The 14923-nt window shown below is 28.6% G+C and overlaps 1 protein-coding gene across 2 annotated transcripts in view; it reads right to left on the reverse strand.

Annotated features, from left to right (window-relative positions):
• LOC129981119 (uncharacterized) overlaps positions 1-14923 on the reverse strand; it is a 472677-nt gene that overhangs the window by 82205 nt on the left and 375549 nt on the right. The window lies entirely within an intron of this gene.

Here is a 14923-nt window from a genome sequence, read left to right on the forward strand (position 1 = left end):
GCCTTCTGCTTTTGTATCGCGCTGCGCCGAATTGTAAATGATTATGTTTGCCTCCCGAGAGAGAATAAAACGGAATTAAAAATACAGTACACTCCCGATTATCCGCGGAATCGGGAGGCGAGGCCGCCGTGTATAACAAAAATCGCGGATAATCCGAAAAAAGCTAAAAACGGGTATAGCAAAAGAGAAAACAGTCATTCCAACTTTGAAAAATCGTTTTATGTACAATAAAACGTAAAATAAACAGCAAGAAATGTTTAACTAACGCTTAATATTTTAGTATACACTCAAAACTAACCTAAAATGCATTTTGTTAATGAAAACAGAAAAGTGCTTTGTACCTACGAGAGGCGTCAAGGATACACAGAAAAATCAATACATATGTACTGTTTTAATACCGTAATGTATTATGTAATTACAAAAGCATAACTATAAAACTACACCTTTTTGAAGAAATCAGTCATTTGTGTTTACTTCTTGCTTTGGAAGCATTTTCCAAAGCAAGAAGCAAGAACAAACAATTTAGAAGCAAAAAAAAAAAAAAAAAATGCGGCTGGCGCGGATAACCCTCCCGCGGATATTCGGGAGTCTACTGTACAATGTCTCGTCTGTCTTCAACCTGCACTCTGCTTCGACCAAAAATATGTTACATATTATTTAGCCGACAGGATTCGAAATCTTTACATATATATATAAGTTTTTTGTTACGGTTACTCCATGTTGTTATTCTATGTTTATTATGCTCGCTTTATAGTATGAGGTATTTAACACACATTATAAAAAAATAAAGTGAAATATTCATAAGAGAAAAAATAACATCAAATTTTGCCCATCATTACTTTCTTTTGCCTGAGAACCGTTATTTATAAGCGTTGAAATTTCTTCCAGGGAACAATCTTATTTTCCACATTTTCTTCACTATGGTCTATCTCTAGGATAATGACCAGTTGTATTTGGAGAGCAATATTTTCCTGTCGCCTCTTAGTAAATAGGTTCTTTCTACACCATCACGGCAGGAATCACTTTCAGGACTAGGGCGCGTTTCAAATCTGCCGAAAATGTTACTCCTTTTGAAAAGAGATTATGTCACCTTCTCGTGTTTTAGGTTACCTATTCGTGTTATGTAACTCACTGTATTTTCAAAAATTAAACAGATATTCTTTAAACAATCGATGCCCCAAGATCTAATTAAAAAATATTATTTTTTTTTACTTTATTTTAAACTAACCACTTTTGGCAAGCAGTTGGCATGTCAAGATTAATTCTTGCCAAAACCTTCAAAGAAATATTTTAAGTCTGTTTGTTTTAAGGATTCCCACAGCAAAGTATTTTTAAACCTGAAATATAGCTAAAAGTGGAATTCGTAGCATTTTAGAAGCCTTACGCCATTTTATTAATTATGTTAATGAAGGATAAATTATTATCTCTAGTTTTATGTCATATCACTCAAAATTAGAGCTTTAATTTCTAATGGCATCAACAATTTCTAAAATTTAACTTTATTTAAAGGTAAAATAAAATTACAAAAAATTATTAAAAACATGTCTTAAACAGAAATGTATTTAACATTAAATGTAGAAAATAATCTATATCTTCTCATTTCCATTAATATCAATGAAAAAAAAAAACCCTTCACTCTTTATAGCAACAAACGAAAAGATTTGAGTTTTAAGTCAACAATGAAATGCATTATTGTAATATAAAATTAAAAATATTCTTAAAGAAATTATAAATGTTCATTAAAATATTTTTTAAGAATTATTATAAAGTTTATTAAAATATTTTTAAAAATTACTAAGAAGTTTATGAAAGTGATTTTAAAATAATTATTAAACAAAAACTTCTTTACCCTCAAAATTAATATCATTAAAAATATGAACTTTTAAATTTTATGATGGTGTAAACATCTTATTTCTTTGAATTGTAATAGTTTGGGAGCTATGACTGAAAAATGGCCAAATTTCATTTTATTTTAATTAATTAAAATTTTAAGAAAGATCCCGCTCTGAGGTGTATATTCTTACCCATCAGAATATATATGTGCCATAGTATATTGTTACGAATCTGTAATGCTGCTTCCCAGCATAGTTGGTTCCATTATCAGAAAGAATGTTTTACAGTCATCTATTTGTACGGAGTCCGTGTGTCACGTCGGAGGTCTCGGAGTTTGGCTACAAACTTGGCGACCATTTGGCGAATTGGCAACGAATTTGGCGTCTTTGGTGCCAAAATAGATTATACCCGAAACATCCAGAATTTTCCTGATCCGTCTATTAGGAACCGAGATACGCCTCGAACGTTGCTGATTGGTTGAGAGGCTTCTAGCTCCGCCTCCTGAGACCTATAAAAGGAGGCGGTCGCAGCTGCCGGGCAATCGTGGACCAGTGGTGGACAGAGAAAAGTAGTCGGGATCGACGATAAAGAACTGGCCTTCCAGACGTAAGCGGAGCAGCGACGGAGTGAAGCTAGTGCTGAACTAAGCTGTGCGCTACTGACTGCAGTAGAGTCTGTGTATGCTGCACGTCTCGGCTGAAGATAATCGTGTTCTGTGCTGTATATAGTAGTCGTCTTTGTGCTGTCCTGTGTGTCTTCGTGTAAATAAACGTCGTTGTTTCATTTTCTACTGCCGCCTGCTGATTGAGTGTTCTCCACACCATATAACTCCCACTATCCAAACGAACCCCTGGAAATTTCGTAACAATATCTATACAACCCTGGATCATTGAGCGCCAATACACAGACACACGTATTCATCTTTATTATTAGTTAACGTATGAATTTTACTTTCATATGCGTTTTATTTTGGAGTTTCTAATAATGTATATAATAAGACATATTATTTTCTCTATTCCTGCAGCAGAATTTGTGTAACTAAGCTTGAAAATAAATACATTGATAAAAAAAAAACCCAGCCAATAAGAAAAAAAAGTAGAAAAAATTAATATCCTTCACAATTAAATCTTCATTTCAATTTCGTGCTTATACAGCTGCAAAATGGAGACTTTTTTGCGAGTAACATAAAATGGATAATAAGTTCTTTTGTGAAACTTTCCATGCTATCGCTTTTCTACAAGAGAGAACTAAATCGAAATTGATTCTTTGTTATTTAGAAGGTCATTTCAGCCTCTTTAGAATAAAAAGTAATGATAATTTTTTTTATATGTTAAGAAAAAAAAAGATAATAGATAACTCATTATTATGCAAGTATCCCGCAGAATGAAATTAAAGCAACCGAATAACAAAAGATCAGCAGATTAAGAAAGAACAAGACAGAAATTAATGATCTTTTTGTGAAAAGAAAAGATCATTAAGAGTAGGAAAGTCATTTTATGGTCTGACTACTGAATTTTAATTTCGCAGTTAAAAAAAACATGATATTTTTGGTATCTCACGTACTTTCATTTCTTCATCATAAATTTGACACTTTAATTATAATATTATTGCTAAATTCGTATTAAAATGATTGATTTGGTGTTAGATAAGCAGTTTGGAAGTATTATCGTTTGCGGGAAGTTCTTCATCAATTTTTGGGAGTTCCTGTTCTTTGCGGACATGTATTTTATTGCCTGTCAATGGTTATGTGAGTGAAATGGTAGTATAATTAACAGCAATGGAGATCCTATATCTCATTTTAATCAATCAAGAATCCCTTATTTTTGAATTCAAGATCACAAGATTTAAACGAACAATTTTTACATAAATGGGTATCAAATGGTTAAAAGAATTTAGCTGGTGTTCCTCTTTTAATAGTGATGACAATTTCATTTAAAGAAATTCAAAAAACCGGAACTAAGAAGATAATGAAACATGAAAAAAGTATATCTATAATGCTTTGCAATGTAATTGAATTTATGATCATAGAAATATATCATAAGTATCTTTTCAAGATTTCAGAGCTGTTCTTTATGGATAATTACCGGAAGTTAATAATTTTATGCTAGACTTTATTTGTTTATGTAAAACATCAAGACTACTCATTATTGATAACCTTGATAACTTAATAAATAGGTATGTTTTGTATGCCAGGACATTTTTGCTATGTGTGTATATTAGAACATTAGAGCTGTTCTTCGTGGACTTCCTATTATGGATAAGCTGTATAAGTTAACAGACATGTGTGTGTTTTATGCTAGGACTTTTTTTACTATCTATTTGCGTTAGAATAACAAAAATGTTCTTTGTGGATAAGATCCAGAAGTTAATAGTGTAACGTTCCCCGTTTCCCAATACTAATAAGACATTTACAGCCAGCTGGGTCGTCGCTGCTATTTACTAAACTCCTGGGGATAGCCAGATGGTGGATCTTTTCACCTGGGTGGTTTCGCATCTATCCATTAGCGACTACAGTGAAATACCACATGTGGAATTCCTCGTCCAAGAGATATTGATAGTACCTTCAAAAAGAAAGAGGTGTCCAAACATATGGGTGCTAAATGTTTCTCATTGTGAAAGGACTATGATAACTCTGTGTACCAGAATAGTCAGTTATGAAAGGTGCTTCATTAAAAAGACCTTCCCACGACCTGTTGGCGCCTCTGAGGGAGCATATTACTGAACCCGGATTGGTCGAAAGAAAGCTCAAATGACCAATGTAAATTAAGAGGCGGAGATTGTCGCCGAAATAAAGTGAGAGATTTTTTTTTTAGAAAACAGAATAAACGAATTACAGGAGACTGTTGGACTACGCCCACGAGTGTTCGAAGTCCGAGAACCAACTGAGTTTCAAGAAAACGCTTCGACTTTGACTGTTGTGTCTCCTACTACAGGTGTAAATAACTATTTATTTAACCAAGATTAGAACAAGTTGTTCTATTGTATATATATAGGGCTGTAAAATAAAGAATTGTCTGGAAATTCTGCTTCGTTATTTGATCAGTCTAGATCAAGACATTACAATAGTTAAATTACATAACATCATAACATGCAGTCAGTTCATTATAGATAAGCTTGAGGATTTAAAAGATTTGTGCATATTTTATACTAGCACATGAACAAATGTTATGCAATTTTTTTTATATTAGCATTTTGTGTTATTTTTTTACACCAAAACGTCAAAGCTGTTCCTTGATAAACTTGAGAAGTTAATAGATGTGTGCATATTTTGTGCTGAATACTTATTCTAACATTAAAGCTGCTCGTTAGGAATATAAGTTCGAGAAATTAATATATATATATATATCTGTATTGGTTTAATTCATGTTTGTATTGTACATAACATATTAATGTAGCGTTTTATAATACGTATAGTACGCAACAAATAAATAGTTTGATAAGAATTGTATATGGCAAAAAAAAAAAAAAAAAAAAAAAAAAGGTCTTAAGCTAATAATGTTAATTTTAGAAGGCTTTACTTCAACTTATGTTATATATATATGAGAGATACACACTTTTTTGTACTCTTGTATATAAAGTATAAAATATTGTAATCTTAAAAAAAATGCCAGAATCGAGATTTCGACGAATTTCCTGTTTCTGATAACCTTAATACGAAAAACACATTCATATAATTATGTATTTGTCGTTCTACCTGAAAATGCAATAACTCAAAAATATTCCGAGCTAGACAGATGAAATTCGATATGGGGTCTTTATACCAAGTTTGTCGATTTCAATCAAATCTTGAAGAAAACCATTCGCAGGATGTCTATCTATCTAGTTATCCGAATATAAGGGAACAAAATAACTTCAAAATTTAAAGAGCTATACGGATAAAATTTGGTGTACAGATTTTGCAACTTAATATGGATTCGAATTAAATTTTGATCTACATCTGTCATATGTCGTCTGTGTTTTCGCACGTAATTAAACATAAAATTCAAAATCGCAGCGATTTAAGTAAAGGAAATTTGGTATATGGTCTTTTTTATTAAAATTGTGTGTTCGTGTCAAATTTCGGTTTGAAACGATCTCGAAAAGGGCATTCAAAATGTATTCAGTTTTCTTTACTAGATTAAGATGCATAAAAAATCTCCTGTGCTGAATTTAGACTAGTCTCGATTTTGAAGAAATAAAATGAATAAAAATGAAGTCCGATGGAGTAATGCAGTTTTCTTAGTTTTTTAAAAATAGGTTTTTGATTAGTTCGAGTAATATTCCCTTTATAAGTTATAGCGGAAAATACTTCAGAATTTTGAATCATAGTCCGATAACAAGGGCGAAATCTGAGCGGTCATTCTGTCCAAATTTTTGCACCACATCAACGTGATGCTAAAATACTAAAATAACTTACATCATATTAAAAAAAAAATGGTAAAACTAGCAATCCTCAAATTAATCCTCAACTAGATTAAGCTTATAAATAGTAAGGAAAAAATTTTAGCTTTACTTCTCTCGGTTATGAAACAAGAAGTTTCGGCAACTATACGTTAAATTGGCTTGTAGTTCATATAAAAAAAAGAAGTAAAGTTAAAGTGTTTTTTTGTTGTTTATAAGGTTCCTCAAATTTGTTTCATTAAAGATTAAGAAACTCACATTCTTTTATCCGATGCAAAAATATTATTTATAACGAAAGTATCATGTATAATTGAATAAAAGTAGCCAAATAACTAATGATAAGCAAAATGAAAAAAATTCTAAAAATGAAATTTATAAATTTACTAGCGAAAATAAAAGATAATTAAACTGATAAATTATTTTTTACTGACCCATGCAGTTCTCTTGCCTTATTAACCAGCTCAACATTTTTATCATTATTAGGTTGCAATATTTCTCTTGAGCTTAATGTATCAATCATTTTAATTTCAATTAATAAGTAGTTTCAATATAGTACAAGTTTATGAAATATCCATTATTTTTTGGAATATCTATTTCTTATGTACATCAACGCTATTTTATGTTAACGAATAAGCAAATGAGAATTTTCGCTGTAAAACAACTATTTTTAGAAAGGTAATTTAATCAAATGGGATTTATTCCTTTCGGGAATGGAAAAAGTTACTTTAATTTAAAAAGTTGGGTAGAAACGTTCCGAGTCAAACTTGTATAAAATTACAATGACATTTAAGGTAACAAGAAGAAACAGGAATAAAATTCTGGCGAATAAAGAGCATTATTAAATTTTTTTTTAGCAAGGAAAGAAAGAATATTTATTTCATTTGTTAAACAATAATTATTTTCAAAAATACTTTTCATTTTCAAGCTAGTTCTCGAAACATTGAAAAGCCTTTTAAACTTTACAATGCATGACTTTATATTTTTTTATAAATATTATAAAATATATTTATATCTTTATATTTTTTTTCTGCATATGATTTAGGGAACTTACTAAAATTTTTAAAATTATTTTTAATAAAATTAAAAAAAAATTAAAATGTGCAAAATATCTACATTCTTAATTTAAGAATATCTCAGAGGTGAAGAACAATGGTCACAAAGTTACAGTGTGAATACCTCCCAAATAACCGTATAAAAATTCCGCAATAAAAATACCAAACCCCTTTTACCAATACATCTTTTACAATCCAAGAAAAATATTTTTTGATAGCATTTTTAGCGGTAGAATTATTTATACAACTGTAAACTTCGTATTTTTCCAATTTAGTTCTATTACTGCTTTTGAAATATAAAGGTCTTTTCTACAAATGTTTTTCAAAAAATATTTAACAAATGATCCAAAGCCTCGTTATTGCTTTTGAGAAGTAAAAACGAGTAGCTGAATGGCTACACGATGCACCGTAGGATTGTATGTATGGAAAAGAATGAATTCTCATATTTAAAAAAATTATGTTAGCCTGCTTCTATAAAAGTAATTTGAATTAAAATATTAAATTAACTGTAAAATTCACAAGGTTAAAGTTTTGAAACGAATCCTTTGAAATGCTAAGATGCATGGTATATGACAATAATAGCACGGATAATATTTAAAAGTGAATGAATATTCTGTTGTTGATTAAGCAATTCTTAATTGAGAATTTTTGGAAAAATATTATAAAATGCTAAAATTTTGGGGATTGTGTATGAAATAGATTAAAATACCACCTATGAAGTAAAAATATGCAGATTAAAAGAAAAAAGTGTATTTGAAGATTATAATTCAGTTTTTTTTAGTTAAAAAGTAGTAAACATGAAGAACAAATCTTTTAACTTAAAACTTTATCAAAGGATACATTCAAACTTTTTCAGATGGTTTAAGAAATTTATCCCTAGTTTCAGAATTAAGGAATAAGATGTATACATGCATTTTTACTCCATCTTTCTGTTTTGGGGTCCGACTGGGAAACAACATGAAAGTGTCACTTTTTTTCATTACAAAGTGTCACTTTTTTTTCATTCAGTGTCACTAAATTTCATTAAAACAATTGTGAAATCTTTTCAAATGAAGACATAGCTCATTCTGCAGTCAGAAGATGTTAAAAGATTATTATATCGATTTTGAAGAAAAAAAAAATGGTTTAGATTTTAATTAAAGAAATTTTAAGATTTTTTATTTGGTTTTACCAAAAATGAAAATTTGAGGAAACAGCATTTATAAATGTAAAATAGCATGAAAACATGAATTATGTAAATTAAAAAAAATAGAGTGCTATTTCCCCAAAATGAGCAAAAGGATAAAATTTTATCGTTTTCATAAAGAAAATTGTCTAGGTAAAATATTTAATAAAAAAGGAATATTAAGTAAAATATCGAATAAAATATTATTCAACATATTTTCAAAAAAAAATCAACTTTTTAATATAATTATCTACATTAAGTTTCTTATAAAGCATAACAAATATTGTAATTGCCTTTTTATTATGTATAATACTATTCAAATATCTTTGTATTAAAAAAATAAAGATATCTATGTTCTTTTACTATACGCTATGAAAAAATGATAATTTATTAAAAAAATGATAATTCATGCAAAAATTTAATAGAATTAAGGTTACTATATAAAAAAATTATTCATAAAACAAAATAAATCCCAATCCTGAAATTATTATTTTTTTGGTGAAAAGAAAATACTTTTAGAGTTGAAAGTCATTTCATGGATAAACTACTATATTTTAATCTTTTATTAAAAACATATTTTTTATTGACTCGCATTTTTTGCATTGCGATCAGTACGAAATTTTTGTTATAGTGTATATAGTTTTATCAACTATTCGGTTTAAAATATAAAATGACTGTCATGACATTAAGTAAATAGTTTGGAAGTAACTAGTAATCCAGTTTTTGGAAAATTCTACTTTGTCTTTTCTAGAACTACTATTTTACATTCAAATTTTAGTTATTTTCTGTTGGTAGTTATTCATTCGAGAAAGATGGCACTATAAGAATCAGCTGTGGAAATCTCATATTGTAATTTAATAAAAAGTTAATTTTTTCTTTTGAACATGAAATTGATAACTTGTGAGTGCGAAATAATGAGAATATAGAATAATAGAATAGAATGAGATTTTAATAGTCAATAGAATTATATAACTATATTTTAATAGAATGAGTGTCATTTTGACAAATTAAATTCTGTACTGTTAGTGGCTCCTGATAGAAACGGAGAATATGTAATATCGTTTTGGAAGTTGAAGGCTATATCATGAAAATCATCAGGCGTGAAATAAATTACGTGAAATGCACTTTAGGAAAATTGAGTTTATAGTTCAAATAGTGGTAGAAATTAACTTCTTCTTATTTAATGTATTTATTCTAAAATGAAGGTTTTTAAGAATAAAGAGTTTTGCTAAAATAAATCTTTCTTTAAAATGTATAGTATCATTTAAAGAAAGATTTTCTGAAGTATTAATAATATAAAAAGAACTTTTCTAAAGTATTAATTGTATGAAAAGAACTTTATCTGAAGTATAAAGATATATTCCTTAAGTATAAAAAACTTTTTCTGAACTATTAATAGTATAAAAAGTAGTAAATAGTACCCTCATTGTAATTATTTTATGTTCTGAAATTAAAATCTTCAGAAAGATTCTTTTATAAATGTCATATATAAGGAATTAAATGTCTTTGCGAATAAAAATGATAGTTTGTTTTTTATAAAACAATACTTGGATATGCAAACCTGCTAAATTAAAATAATGTTTAATTGAAAAATATTTTTTTGCTCTAATGTTCGATAGTAAAAAAATTTGATGATTCACTGGAAAGAAATTATCTATCATCATTTCGAAATACACATTAACGTGTTCTATACCAAAATAGTTGTTACAGATAATGTATAACAAAGAAAAAGTCAATTATAAGTGGTAATTTAATTAGAAAATAGGTATGAATCACTGATGATTCACGCGACAGTCAATACATTAATATTAAACATTCTTAAAGGCATTTTTGATCATTTTTAGACAGATTTCGGTTTCATATCTTAAATATTTTAATAAGTATATTTGCAATGGAATGATTTGATTTAAAAATAAAACAAGGTGAAAAATTCTAAAAAATAAAATTTTAAGGGAAACTCCTTCGAAATTTATATGTATCATTCGTAGTTGGAAGATAATGGAAATTTACAATTAAATGAATGATCTTTTGTAGAGTCTTTAATTGTTTTAGTTTCTTTTTAGAGATAACTTACAATGAAATTGACTTTTTTCTTATTTAGAAGGTCTTTTTTACTTCTTCAGATAAAAATGTGATCAAATGCCCTCTCTCACAAGTAAAATGGAAAAATATAGATAATATATAATTGAAAGAAAACCACAGAAAGAAGTTAACCAAAAATTAAGACAGAAGAGAATTGAAATTAACAATCAATTTGAAAAAAATAAAGATAAACCAAGGAGGAATATAATTTTATAATTAGAATATATAATCCTCCGCTTCATCCTTAATTCGACACTTTAATTACAATATTGTAACAAAAATTTGAGTTAAAATAACTGATTTGTAGTTAAAAAAATGGTGTGGAAATATTCTTGCTTACGAAACATTCTTTATTATCTTCAAAGAATCATCTGTTCTTCATTATCTTCTATATTTTATTTTATTTTTTTGTTAGTAAGTACTCAGAAGAAAAAATAGTAATAGTATCATCAGCTCTGTAGAGTATAAACCGTTTCTTTCAAAAACTTATTCATTATTTTTAACTGGAAAAGATTTTGCAAAAGTCTTGATTGATCAGATTCTGCCACTCTGAGACTGATATTGCAATGGAAATTGATAATATTTAAAACATACTAAAAATTGAAGACAACATCTTGGAAACCTTCAAGTTCTATACAATTTTTCCAAAAATTCAACAATAGAAATTTGATTTAGAAATGACAGAAAAGACAGTATTCAGTTTGTTTATACCAAAAATTAGGGCTGTAGTTTCTGCTTTAAACTTGCATAAATCTGGGTAAAAAAAAATTCTTCTTCTGAATATTGTTACGAATCTGAAACAATGATTCCCTGTGTAGTTAATCTCTTAGAAAAAGAGATAGCTTTTCAGATATTTATTAAAGGATGCTGAAAGGAGACCAAGTCAATAATTCTGGTCTTGGAGACAAAATTAACTATTATTTGGCGACAAAAATGGATGTTCAAGAAAGTACAAAAATCATGGCGATATCTCTATAAGGACCTACGATTTTCTAGAGAGTTTTATATCTTATCATGAAATCTATTTAAGTATGAAAGAAAGTTAAATCGAGCCAGTCTGATTAAACTTTGGAGTGTTGATCACGAAGCGAGCTCTCTAGCTGCAATCTGATTGTGTTGTGGCCGTTTTTATTAAATGAATTGCTATTTGTTTGTGTGTTGTTGATTTCTGAAAATACTGTCTTTGTATATACATCGGCTGTACTTTGTTACAGCTCTTAGCGTGTTTTTTTATGGAATGGCACGTATTTAAGTGTTACTGAGCTTATACACTCACTGGCCGTTGTTTTTCAGTAATAATATTAACAACACAAGAAGTAATAACAGAAATGTTATAATTTAATATTGTAAAAGTAAAAATTTTCTGCAATATATTCTATGTTATTTAATATATTAATTTGAGAAGAAATTGCAAAGAATATTAAGCGCTTGAATTTTTAAAATACAGCAAACATTTTGAAAGCATAAGAGAAATAATTCTGTAAACCAGTTCTTAGCTATCCAAGGCTATGTTAAATTAAAATAATATCTATTAAAAATTGATTTTAAAAATTCTCATTGCTAAGTAGAAAATGAATTGATCATTTATTGAAAAGAAAGCTGATTAATGAGTGCGAAATTCAAAGATATCTCCAAGAGTTATCTTAGAAATTTTTTAAAAAGCAAAATGCACTTTTTTTCCTATAAAGAAAATATACATATATGCGAGACAAATTTAATTCAAATTAAATCTCTCAAATATACAGTTGAAATATAAAAATCTATTGAAATATATAATATATATGGTTTTTCGGTCGAATTGATAGAATGCTAAACAAAATTTAAAACCATACGAACATTCCTCCCCTGATTGTGGAATTCTTTCATTTTTAAACAAAATGTTCTAAATTTTTTTTTTAAATCAAAAGACAAGATAAGTAAGTCTTGTAATAAATGTCTTTCAATAATCATTATAAATAAATAATAATTATATATAATAATCATTGAAAGAAAATTATTTTTATATATAATTGATTATAGATAATTGAATAAAAAGAATTCGTGTTATAATTGTTTCTCCGTTGCTTTGGTCATTCATAAATAGGTGCTTTGCATTAAATATTAATGATTTCTACATTCTTTGCTATAAAAAAATAAAGACTCATTATTTTTCAAGTATCTTACATAATAAAACTAATGTATCCCAATAACAAATGATTAGACAGCAAATTAAGAAAAAACGAGACAAATTAATGATCTTCCCGAATAAAGAAAGGATCATTAGTGGAAAGTCATTTTATGGTCAGACTACTAAATTTTAACCTCCTAATTAAAAAGTATTTTTATCGAGTCGCGTTCATTCCTTTGCTTCGCCATCAGTTTGACAGTTTAATTATAATAGTTAGTAATAGAATGCTTTAAATATCCGTATTAAAATAACTGATCTGATGTGAAAATAAAAAGATTAATAATATTCTAGTTCACCGAAAATCCTTTATCATGGAATTTTTGTTCCATGTTCACATAAATATCATGGTTTGTCAATGAATCTTCAAATCGGCTATTATCAATTTTTGAGAACTCGCATCAAAATTTAATCAAGTGAGAATGGTTTCTTTTGGGAAGGAGAATCATTAATTTTAGTGTGGATGGTTTTTTCCGAAAACGGACACCATCTTGGGATCCATTTTCAAAACCATTTCCGGTGAGTTAATAGCTGATATTTTACTCCTAATAGAAATTGAGAATATATTCTAAAAATTGATGATCTATCATGAAGGTCATCAACTCGACACAAGTTGCTTGAAGTGCCCTGGAATGACACTGAGTTTTTGATGGCCTAAATATGATACAAGCATCTGCTTGGTTTTTAGTTTGGCTTTTCTCGAAAATTTGTGCTTATCTTTATGGTTATTTATATCTAAATTATGGTTTAAAATATGTGATCTTCCTTATTAAATAAATATTAATATTTCGTAAAGTAATCAGTAATTTCAGTAATGCAATTAATTAACATTCTGAAACTAACTATTCCACTTAATTATTTAAAATTTCTTAAGAATTTGTTTGATTGAGTAAGTGTGAGTGTATGCTAACTCGTTGCTCTTTTAGTTATTTAAGTGCAAAGTTAAGATAATCACATGTTTAAAATTTGATTAATAAGTTTCAGATTACTAACTGGTGTCCCAAAATTGATGCAAGATTTGAATTTATCACACTTCGAGCAATAAAGTGTTGGAAACCCTATTATGAAAACCATTTAACAGCTGATAGTTTAGAATTCGGAAGAATAGAGCGTTACAAGATAGAACAACGTATTTTCATTGTTGAATAATATTTCTAAAATAACGAAAATTTGGCGGCCACAAGTGTGAAAAATTTAAGAATTGGCCTTCTATATAGCGTGAGTTAACACCACTGGACTTGTTTTTATGCGATTATTTAAAATCAAAGATCAATCCCACAAGCACGCGTGCATTGGAGGAGGAAATTCAACGCTACATCAACAAAATTCAGTCATATTTTTGCAAAATGGCCTTCTTTATCGTGTGATTTAACACCACTGGATTTATTTTTATGCGATTATTTGAAATCAAACATCAATACCAACAATCCCACAAGCACGCGTGCATTGGAGGAGGAAATTCAACGCTACATCAACAAAATTCAGTCATATTTTTGCAAAATGGCCTTCTTTATCGTGTAATTTAACACCACTGGATTTATTTTTATGCGATTATTTGAAACCAAACATCAATACCAACAATCCCACAAGCACGCGTGTATTGGAGGAGGAAATTCAACGCTACATCAACAAAATTCAGTCATATTTTTGCAAAATGGCCTTCTTTATCTTGTGATTTAACACCACTGGATTTATTTTTATGCGATTATTTGAAATCAAACATGAATACCAACAATCCCACAAGCACGCGTGCATTGGAGGAGGAAATTCAACGCTACATCAACAAAATTCAGTCATATTTTTGCAAAATGGTGATGGAAAATTTCGACAAAAGAGTGCGCATATGCCAACAAACCCGTGTAGTCCCTTTGTGTTATTTCATGTGTTCCTTATTTACCATATGCGTTATAATTCCATAAAAGGGAAAAAAAAACTGTGTTTATTTAATTCAAATCTTGTGTTAACATGTTGTTCTATCATGCAACGCTCCATTTTTACTAACCCTTAACTATCAGCTGTCAAACGGTTTTTTTAACAGGTTTCCAACACTTTATTGCACAAATGCGGCAAATTCAAATCTTGCGCTAATTTTAGGTTACCCTTTATTATCAATGGGACTGTGGGGTTCATGGGTTATATTTCCGTATAAAGATAAAATTTCACATATTCTGAAATCTTAAAATAAGAGAGAGAGAGAGAGAACATATATAGGAAACGTAATAGCTGTAAGAAGAGATGAAAAATAAT

The sequence above is a fragment of the Argiope bruennichi genome, chromosome 8, assembly GCF_947563725.1.
Source record: "Argiope bruennichi chromosome 8, qqArgBrue1.1, whole genome shotgun sequence".
NCBI classification, from domain to species: Eukaryota; Metazoa; Arthropoda; class Arachnida; order Araneae; family Araneidae; genus Argiope; species Argiope bruennichi.